The sequence below is a fragment of the Euprymna scolopes genome, chromosome 5 (genome assembly GCF_053919585.1).
Source record: "Euprymna scolopes isolate OS-2025 chromosome 5, ASM5391958v1, whole genome shotgun sequence".
Lineage (NCBI taxonomy): Eukaryota > Metazoa > Mollusca > Cephalopoda > Sepiida > Sepiolidae > Euprymna > Euprymna scolopes.
Window position 1 is genome coordinate 158,588,591 of NC_136486.1, and position 8,877 is coordinate 158,597,467.

At 36.8% G+C, this 8,877-nt stretch overlaps 1 non-coding gene and 1 pseudogene across 1 annotated transcript; both read right to left on the reverse strand.

The window, feature by feature from the left end:
• Positions 1–3,869: 3,869 nt before the first annotated feature.
• LOC145277279 (U2 spliceosomal RNA) lies at positions 3,870–4,092 on the reverse strand (annotated as a pseudogene).
• A 2,400-nt stretch (positions 4,093–6,492) lies between these two features.
• On the reverse strand, positions 6,493–6,611 carry LOC145277110 (5S ribosomal RNA). The gene has a single exon (XR_013868114.1). It is a non-coding gene; the product is annotated as a 5S ribosomal RNA (ribosomal RNA).
• Between the last annotated feature and the right edge of the window lie 2,266 nt (positions 6,612–8,877).

The window sequence follows — 8,877 nt, forward strand, 5'->3', positions numbered from 1 at the left end:
TTATGAAATGTCTGAGTGATTGCTTTTATATAAATTAGGTTTTAATTTGGAATAAATGCCACCGAAATGTATAAATTCTTCAAACTGATTTTGGACCATCTTGCATGAATAGGACACCAGTTTTAAAGTGGCATGAGATTCAAGGAAATTTGTGATGGATGATTTTATGGGTGAGAGAATTAATGAAGTCAAACCACAATATTTTATAGGCCAAATAAAGAATTTAACAGACAAAGACGCGTGAGTGTCTATAGAAATAATAAGTATGATGTAAATGTGGGAATTGTACACAGCTATTCACGAGGAACTGAAGACGCGGAAGTTTGTCCCAAGGATGCTAAGAGAGGATCACAGACTATTTGATCAAGACGGGTCTACAAGAAGTTCTTATCTCTAATCCCAGACCTTGCTCCCTGTGACTTTTGGTTTATACATAAGCTCAAGGAAAATCTTAGACGATGTCGTATGTGACAATTGAGGATATCAAAGAGGCTGTAAAGAGGGGTATTGACACGCCCACACAAGAGGACTTCCATTGAAACGGTACAAGTGCATTCCAGCCGGAATAGATTACTTCGATGGGGGCTAGAGTTACATGTGCCTACTACCAATAAAAGTGTCGATACGAAAAAGTCTGAATCCTTTGTAGCGGCACCTTGTAAATCCGATTGTGAATGTGTTATTTTCTACAAACGTCTTTTCGAGGAGGAAGCAGTGTCAATCAATCCATAGATATGTATGTCAGATTACTTTATGGGTAAAGTATTATAGGATCCTGTTGATGTTCTCTTGATAATGTGGTGAAATGTTTCCTTTTTAATTGTATATCTTTATGTTGCAAGCCTTGTACAAAATTGTAAGCACATTCATCGTTTCTTAAGATACGATGTTTTTGCAACCATACTCAAATGTTGTAAATTCGTTATATAATTGTAACGTCATTGCAACATTGTAATTATGTTATATTATTGTTATACCGAAACAACAAAACGATTAATGCGATGTTTATGAAACGTTACGCGGATATAATAATTTCAAGTTAAAAACGTCTCTATCATAAATGGGTTACAACGTCAAAGACACGTTCGGTCTTTTTTATATATAAGTTATCGGGGCAACTTAATTTAAAATTTCTAAACACATTTTTTTTTTTTTTGCAAATATATTTTCTACTAGCAGACCGGCGACATTACCCAGTTATAAAATACGCTTAAATGCCATATTCTGATGAAAATTTCGTTTTTTTTTATCATATTATATTGGACCCAATAAATAGTAAAGATTTTTAAAGTTTTTTTTTAATGACTCGTACTCCATCACCGAGAATAGAAACCAAAACTTTCAGCTTAAGATTTACTTTTTCGTTTGATGTTAATGATTGACACCTAGGAACACATGTTTGCTGCAAGGCTAAAATTAAAACATGAACCAATACCTATTACATTATGCATGCATATTCTTTTGAATTTCACCTGGAAAATTCCATTTTATTTTTAATTTTCAAAATCTTTCACCGATATACCCCGGCTAAAACCTGTATATAAAGTTTCGCATAGGTCTGATTACGTTATATATTAAGTTTCATGTCGGTAGATCAAATAACTGACAGAGGAGTTTGGTAGGCAAAATTTTTAAAACCAAATATATATAGAAAGCGATTTGTGTTTACTATTACCTTATTACGCAAATATTACGTAAGTATAAATAATGTAGAATATCTGCATGAATATAATTACAGGTAATATTAAACTACAGATGATAATTCCATAGGAAATCCTAAAGACTAATAGGGAATTTATTTAAATGAATGTTTAGAATAATATACAAATTAGCTAGATTTTTGACAGATGAATGCAATTCCACGACCTTTATATATGAAAATTGTATTTTCTTTTAAATAAATAGAAAAAAGGGGGTTTTGTATGAATATCAATACAGAGAAACTAAAATTAATAAAAGTGTCGATTATATTTTTGTAGCATTCTTGCCAGCACCTTATTTAGTTTAGTAAATATAAGATGCTGTTACATTGTTTCTACCATGTGATTGCAAAGGATTTGGCTAGTTTTGGACATTTAAACATACTGAAATTTAGTCTATGCATATTTGTATTACTTAAGCATATCATCAAGAGTATTATATTACGTTGTCTTTTAAATTGTTAAAGCATCATTTATATTTTTGGAAACATTCTCAGCCATGTTACACGGAAAACGGCCGCATTAATTCAACAGAAATGAAGTCATCTTTCATCCTGAAAACGCTTGGTCTCAAATAACACGATTTCCGAAACATTCCTTAGAGGAATTTAGTTGCGAAATCGTATTCTATATAAATGATTGGGCTAACTCTCAATTATTTCATTGATTATAAATTAATTTTGATTGCCTTAAGTTAACATTAATTGAAAAAGATAAACATTAATTAGATGTAAAATTCACATGTAGGCAAACATATCAAGTTAATTGATATTGATAACGTTCTAGTCATTGTTCTTTAGAATCGGCTACGAAACTTTGCTCATATCCTTTGAAGACAAGATTCATAGATATATAATGACTTTGCGATTATCCTATTTCGTTCTTGTTAGCTGATTACATTAAGTGGCTTCATGCCTTGGGCTGTGAAATTTTTATAACGAATATGCAATTGCACTGATTACTATTAGTGATAACACGTATTATAATAAATAGCTAGCATGCTATTAGTAAACTAACATTTTTTTCGAGTTGCTGGCATTTCATATCAGTGCCGTATTTTATATTGTAAACATTAATATGTTCCGCATATAAATATTTCTTTGTAAAAGACGTGATACAATTTTCTTAAATATTGATTGTATCGAAAAGTCAATATCTGTATTTATTGATTGGGGGTTGTTACATGGCATCAAATCAGGCAAAAATAACGTGTGTTCATTTGCGTGTTATCCAAGAAAAATTTCCGCAAATTTTCTGTAATTCCTTCTAATAAGCGTCGCAAATCAGTGTGTGGGTAATCTTATTTATTCACTGTGTGATTTTAGTCTATAAGCACTTAAACCTCAACCGGATTCTGGAATATTCTAAACAATATTTATTGACTTCATCTCGATCTTTTACTCATTTTCTAACATAATACAGCATTCTCATGTTATACCAGTTCTTACCAGTGTCAGCAGTTTTGTGAAAGTGATCGTGATGAGAAATATTATACGTTGTAAGGAATTGTTTCGCCTACGTTTATTTGTGCAGGTTTTGAGCAGTATACGAGTAAAGACCCACACAGGCCAACACAAAAAATACTTGTCTAGCGCAAATGAGGCTTAGGTCCAGCGCCAAAATTAGGTTTATAGTTAGGAAATGCACGACGTTTGTACGGAGATCTGCGACGGGTTTCTGAGATTTCAGAGCTTAACATTCCTTGTGAACTAGCGCAATAGAGCAAGTACCTTGTGTAGTTAGAGGCTGCTCATCGGAGATAGTCTAAGTATGCTTGTTTTGTTCTTTAAAATCAATCAATGACTTTGGAATACAAAGAATCTAAGATTTACTAACACCGATGAAAGGGAGAGGCCAGATGGAACAGCAGAGGATACGTCGTCGTGTTGTGTAAAAGACACCTCTGATTAACTATGGCCAAACGAGGTCTGGAGATGCAGCCGATATTAATCGTACGACGTCGAACCCACACCCAGAGAATAACATGGCCAATAGCCATTAGTCGCGTGCTCTCGTGTAATGAATGAATGCGTGAAGGTGGGATTGACATGAAATTCTTAAAGATAAACTAACATGACCGAAAGATGGGCTGAAATGACTTAAATAAATAAAAATTAAATGACTTAGAATGACTTTAATGAACTTAAGGATGAATTAGATGACCTTAAGAATGACTTGAATGCTTAAAAGATAACTGCAATCCTTCAAAAACAACTTGAATGATCTGGAGAATGACTTGAATGGCTTTAAGACTAGCTGCTTGTAAAGTGGTTTATCATTTTACATTCAATTAATACAGAAAAGTGATCCCCCCTTTATATCACAATAAGTACAGCATGTAGTAAGAACAGATAATACACTTTGATCTTGGCCAAAAGGCCAAAAAAAGGGTATTTATTTGCTCCCGCACCGACCAAATTAGGCATAAGGCCGAGTTTTAATGTGAAGAGTGAAGGGGAAATGGGGATCAACTCCCCGGTAGTAGAGGAGTTGGATAGTGTCCAATTGGTATGAAGCGTTGTCCACATTGACCAAGGTCTTATATATGGGGCTTCCCACACATATGGTCTCTGCTTGCAATATTTGCCGGTCAGATACTACACTTTGATCTTGTTTATATATTTTATTGAGAAAGAAAAAATTGAACATAAAAAACGTACAAAAAATTCAATTCAACAAAATTAGGCACAAGGCCCTACAAGAAGTTGGGAGGGGGAGGGTACAGGGTCTTTTTGACTACGTAACAGATGAGACTTTGAAGTCTTACTCTTGACTGGCAACATTTACCAAAATACCTCAATCACTCTGTGGATCCTAATCTAACTAATAACCCCAGCGTTCAATGTAAAATTTAACTATGTACAATTTGTATATTCATTTCTGTATGTTGTGTGTGCATTTTTTGTGTGTGTGTGTATGTGTGAGAAAATAAAGTTCGATTTCATTAGAAAGAGTTCTTGAATTAATTGGCATAAAATGTTCGTGGAGTGGGAAAAACTAATGAAAATGTTCATTTCAAAAATAAGGAAAAAAAAAAAAAATACTAATGTGTTGTTAGTAAGACCCCCGTGTACTATTCTATGTGGCTAGATCCCCCACTGTTTTCCGGGGAACCGAAAACAAGCAGAGCATCCCTAATGGGGTTTGGGGAAGTCGCCTTAATGGAGGTGGGAGAAAATAAAGCAACGGATGGAGGGGGTAGGAAGGTGCCCTCTGAGTAGGGGGATGACCGGGGGCATCAGAAAATAAAGATGAGGAGCAGAGGGGTTGGGCAGACTCAGAGGTTCTCTAATACCAAAAAATAAAATCAGGAACAGGATCTCATTTGTACCACCAGTCAAGAGTTACTTTACTGAACTTATAATGCTAACCTAGGCGGGATGGGTTCCGTAGGACCCAGCACCGCCCATGCCATGCCTAAGGAGGGAACACGTATTGAAACTTGGCTCCTCGACGGATGCACAAACTAGTGCTGTGCACCCACCTCTTGTCAAATTCCACTCTAGGCAACCTCCTCCAATCGCATCTGATCCTTACTTTAAGCAAATGTTTAAAGTAAACGATCAGATCCCGATCAGGAACAGATGTCCCTTCGTGGACCAACTTCAGGCGCGTGATCCAAATGGTCATGCGCGCTACTGCTAGGATCGCCAGGAAAACCAAACTTTCCTCCCTGGGGAACGGCGGCTCCATGTTGTACACAAAAGTTCCTACGTCGAAATCGAGCAGACACTCGGCATCGATGCGAGCTGTCACCCCCTCGACGTACTTTAATAGGGGCTGTATCCGGCTGCAACTAAAAAACGCGTGCTCGATTGTTTCGGGCTCGCGTTCGTCACAGCACGGACAGAAGCGACTGGTATGTTATTTATACCGGAAAAGTACGTCGAAGAGGGGCAGCGCATTTCGGACCAGTCGCCAAGTCAGGGAGAATTCAGAGTTATTCAGAACCTCCCGTCCCGGCGCCCAACACCATTGAGAACGGACAACCTCCATCGACCATCCCATCCGCCTACAAAGTGGATCCTTCGCGGTCCCCTCCACTAAATCCCGATACAGTTTCTTCCTTGGCTGATCGAGGACATTGGTCCCCGGCAAAGCTCTAAGAGCGGTTCGGCATTCGGAGAAGAACTTGGACCCCCCCTTCGGTCTACGACGACCTTCTACCGAAGGGTTGGGTTTGAGATTGGGAAACGAGTTCTCAACCACAGGGACCCAAGGAGCGTCTCCTTCAAGCGAACGACCCAGGAAGCCAATCTCTCGGCGTTTCTATGACACAAGAGACTGGGCTGACCCAGGCCTCCCTCGCTCGGACTTTGAACACAGACCTCTCTGCAGACATAATGCTTACCCTCGTTCCACAAAAGTGAATCGAGGCGCCCTTGTAAGCGGGTTAGTCGTTCTGCAGGGAGAGGAAGTACAGACAAACGGTAAAGGATGAGCGGAAAGACGTATGTAGCACACGCCTCCGCCCGACCCTTCAAGGACAATTTCCTTCCAATCCAAGTCTTTACTGACGATTTGACCTTAGACTGTACTTCCGACCAATTCTTTTCCAGCTGAAGTCCCGGTCCAAACCAGACACCGAGAATGCGGACCGGTCCATCGGTCCAGCTGAAAATACCTGGAAGCGAGTTTACCCCGGTCCAGGCCCCCAACCGCAGGCCAACAGACTTGCTACGGTTGAAGATGGCCCCTGTTACTTCTTCGTATCGAGCGAGCGCCTCGACCACCGCTTGAACGTCCGTGAGGCAAGACACGAACACGGTGACGTCATCGGCGAAAAGAGAAATGCTTACAGCACCTGGTATTCCCAAGCGGTCACCCATCTAAGTACTAACCAGGCTCTACGTTGCTTAACTTCGGTGATCGGACGAGAACCGGTGTTTTCAACGTGATATGGCCGTAAACACTACACTTTGATCTTGGCGAAAAGGCCAAGAAAAGCTGAGAACAGCATCTATTAACAACAGACTTTTGATCTTAACCAAAAAGCCTAAGCACAAAAGTGTTACGGACAGACCGACCGACGGAGTGACTTATAGAGTCGATTGTACGCGACTAAAAACTGTTAGGGGACTATAAATGATGCTTTCCAGTCTAAATAAATAATGGCTATCGTAAGTGTTGTTATTTAATCGGAATGTTTTAATAGCAAAATTAATGTATTAAAATGGATTTTTCATTAAAATAAAATTGCGCTAGAGAAAAACAGCTGGGAAAAATAAAACTTAACGGTTAAAATTTAGATCAAAAGAAAAGAAACAAAGCGGTTGTAATTTTAGGTTAGAATAATAAACTCCAGTTTATGTGGTGTCGGTAAACCTCGTTATGTGATGTCAGAAAACGGACAAAATAATGATTTGTCATATATTCACAAAAAGGACAAGACATAGTTGGTTCTTTAGTCAAGGACTGACCGGCCAACTGGTAGATCAAGTAAGACTAACGAAATATGTATAACGACAAGGGAAGTGATAACAATGGAATTAAGTTTTTGCAACTCTAATTTGGGCGGTATGAGTTCTTTCAAATATAGACGTATTCCTTGTAACATGCCAACCAGTAACAGAGCGAGGAAAAACGTTATTATTGATGATCTTTGGTGTGCCACAGGAAAAAGTGTTTATTCGTTTTGTTGTCTAAAAGAATAATAGATTGTGTTTCCCGTTTGATCCACTGTATTAGTATATGTAAATATTCACACACACACACACGCAGTTTTTAATGAACATTATATGACTTGGATTTCGTTTGCGACTTGATATATATATAACATACTTTGCCATACGCAAACGCGCATACATACACACACACATACACACACACACATATATATATGCATCTATGTTACAAATCATTTTTAAGCACGTATAGATCGTATAGATACATAGAGATATGCAACAGATTATTATTGTGTTCCGTTTTATAATATATTTTCATCAAGGAACTCGTTTACACGAACACGGTTACATAGGCAGACGTTATACTGCCTTACATGACTATATAACATATACTAGACAGAGATATTGTTGCATATTGTTGTAAAAGAAAACTTTATATACAATACTATGTGTCTCGTTTGATGTACTGTGTAAACGCTCGCACACACGAAAGCACAAAGAAACGAACAGACGCTGAGCATTACACATACATCATAAGAGACATATATATATATATATATATATATATATATATATATATATACAGTTTTATCTATTTTTACTTAACGCTCCTTTTTTAAATTAAGATGAAATTTGGTTCACCTTCATGTCGCTTTTATATCAATGTCTGAGTATATTAAAAAGTTATTTTAATTAGAAACTGTAGGCGTTTATATATTAATGTCAGAGCGAGAAGAAATATCGGCTTTATAGGTATTATAGATTTATGTTAGAAAAGATCAGTTTAACATGGATAGTGTTTGTTTCTAATTCACAACAAAGGGGACCAATCTTACTCTAATCGACATTTGTTTATATCTGTCTGAGGCTAAATTCTCTACATAAACTATTAGATATTTATCCGTTTTGTTTGGTTTTGAAACTGATAGTATCGATGTTCGACTGATCTTCCATATATATATATATATATATATATATATATATATATATATATATATATATATATATATATATATTCCTGTTTTATTGAGCAAAACCCCTCTTGATTTTATCCCAAGTATATATTTTATATCTTTTTCAGATGTTCAATATGAGTGTTATATTATCATTTATTACCTACCTCTCTATAGGTCTCCATTTTTTTTATTTAGTTCTTATCATTTTCACTGAAATTCGTTTAGTGATGCCCCCAGTGACTCTTTGTATATAAGGAAGAAAACTATATTTTACCTCAAAAAACAATTATCGTTCATCGTGCTGTCTGCAGACAATGGGAAATAACGATTAGGGTAAGGCAATTATTATAAATCGCGGTCATAAACTAACAGAAAACCGAAGAAGCAAGACAAGAATTAAATACCTTAGGGCGTAATTTCACGTGTGATATATCCCGAAAGAACAACTTCGAAACAAGTAGTGGATAAAATACCTTAATCGTATACAAACCGAGTCAATATTGAGCTTCACGTCAAAAGCTAAGATTTCTTTTATAAAAAGAAAAGTTGACAGATGTTTGTTGGGAACTCGCATATTCAAAGTGTACGAAATATATC